The sequence below is a fragment of the Anguilla rostrata genome, chromosome 11, assembly GCF_018555375.3.
Source record: "Anguilla rostrata isolate EN2019 chromosome 11, ASM1855537v3, whole genome shotgun sequence".
In the NCBI taxonomy this organism is placed as follows: domain Eukaryota; kingdom Metazoa; phylum Chordata; class Actinopteri; order Anguilliformes; family Anguillidae; genus Anguilla; species Anguilla rostrata.
In genome coordinates, this window is record NC_057943.1 from 798,970 (window position 1) to 801,469 (window position 2,500).

A 2,500-nucleotide genomic window follows, 5' to 3' on the forward strand; every position below is an offset into this window, starting at 1 on the left:
CTCACCCTCACACACTCACATGCTCACACTCACCCTCACACTCACACACTCACACTAACACTCACACACTCACATGCTCACACACTCACACTCACACGCTCACACTCACAAACTACTCACCAGACATAGTCAGAACACAACGCTAACACACACTCATAAACTACACACCAGAGTTACAGTCAGAACACAACACTCCCACACTCACACACTCACAACATCACACACTCATCACACCTCCACACACTCACACCACAGCTCACACTCACACTCACACTCACATGATACTCCACACACTCACCAACTCAACACAACACTCCACACTCACACCAGCTCACACTCACATCTCACACACCACACTCACACTCATCACGCTCACACTCACAAATATCACCGACATGTCACACGCACACCACTACTACACCGAGTACAGTCAGACACAACCTCCACACTCACACACACACACGCTCACACTCACACACTCACACCTCACTCACAGCTCACATCACATGCTCCATACTCACACTACAACTACACACAGACGTCAACACACTCCCACACTCACACACACACACGCTCACACTCACATGCTCACACTCACACACTCACATGCTCACACTCACCCTCACACTCACACACTAACACTCACACACTCACACTCACATGCTCACACTCTCACACTCACACACACACGCTCACACTCACATGCTCACCACACACTCACAAGCTCACACTCACCTAACTCACACACTACACAACACCTCAATCTCCACCCACTCACACACACACACACTCACACTACATGCTCACTCATGCTCACATACTCACACTCACACACGCTCACACTCACATGCTCACACTCACAAACTACTCACCAGACATGGTCAGAACACAACGCTAACACACACTCATAAACTACACACCAGAGTTACAGTCAGAACACAACACTCCCACACTCACACACACACACACTCACACTCACACACTCACATGCTCACACTCACACACGCTCACACTCACATGCTCACACTCACATGTCTCAAACACTCAACTACACACGAGGTCAGTCAGACACAATCCACACTCACATCTGCTCACCTATCACATCACACCACACGCTCACTCACATGCTCACACGCTCACACTCACATGCTCTCACACACTCACAAACTACACACCAGAGGTACAGTCAGAACACAACACTCACACTCACAGCAAACTAAAATTCTAACAAAAGTCTAGAGATGCGTAACTTCAAGTGTCAAGCAGCAGTTTTATTGAGTTAAAGATGCATCATTTGAGTTGAGCAATATTTCTCTGATGTGTGGTGGAACAAAGTAAAAATCAGCCTTAAGTGAGTCACAAGCGGCTCACTGGAGGCAGTTAGTGTTTCACTGGAGGCAGTTAGCGGTTCTCTGGAGGCAGTTAGTGCCCCACTGGAGGCAGTTAGCGTTTCACTGGGGGTAGTTAGTGGCTCACTGGGGGTAGTTAGCGGCTCACTGGAGGCAGTTAGTGTTTCACTGGAGGCAGTTAGCGGTTCACTGAAGGCAGTTAGCGGCTCACTGAGGGTAGTTAGTGGCTCACTGGAGGCAGTTAGTGTTTCACTGGGGGTAGTTAGCGGCTCACTGAAGGCAGTTAGCGGCTCACTGAGGGTAGTTAGTGGCTCACTGGAGGCAGTTAGTGTTTCACTGGGGGTAGTTAGCGGCTCACTGGAGGCAGTTAACATTTCCCTGGGGGTAGTTAGCGGCTCACTGGAGGCAGTTAGTGGCTCACTGGGGGTAGTTAGCGGCTCCCTGGAGGCAGTTAGTGGCTCACTGGAGGCAGTTAGCGGCTCACTGGAGGCAGTTAGTGTTTCACTGGGGGTAGTTAGTGGCTCACTGGGGGTAGTTAGCGGCTCACTGGAGGCAGTTAGCGGCTCACTGGGGGTAGTTAGTGTTTCACTGGGGGTAGTTAGCGGCTCACTGGAGGCAGTTAGTGGCTCACTGGGGGTAGTTAGCGGCTCACTGGAGGCAGTTAGTGTTTCACTGGGGGTAGTTATGGCTCACTGGAGGCAGTTAGCGGCTCACTGGAGCGTAGTGTTTCACTGGTGGTAGTAGTCTTCACTGGGGGTAGTTAGCGGCTCACTGGAGGCAGTTAGCGCTCACTGGGGGTAGTTAGTGCTTCACTGGGGGTAGTTAGCGGCTCACTGGGGGTAGTTAGCGGCTCACTGGAGGCAGTTGGTGGCTCACTGGGGGTAGTTAGAGGCTCACTGGAGGCAGTTAGTGTTTCACTGGGGGTAGTTAGCGGCTCACTGGAGGGAGTTAGCGGTTCACTGGAGGCAGTTAGTGTTTCACTGGGGGTCGTTAGTGGCTCACTGGAGGCAGTTAGCGGCTCACTGGGGGTAGTCAGTGGCTCACTGGAGGCAGTTAGTGTTTCACTGGCACTTCTGCTTGGTTTTCCACGGACCGCTGGCAGATCCAGAGCGTGTTCAGACAGACGCACGCGTATTTGCCGCTGGTTTATC

General features: G+C 51.7%; 1 protein-coding gene across 1 annotated transcript in view; it reads right to left on the reverse strand.

The window, feature by feature from the left end:
* The window catches only part of LOC135235035 (dedicator of cytokinesis protein 3-like), a 76,801-nt gene that overhangs the window by 27,693 nt on the left and 46,608 nt on the right, over nt 1-2,500 (reverse strand). The window lies entirely within an intron of this gene.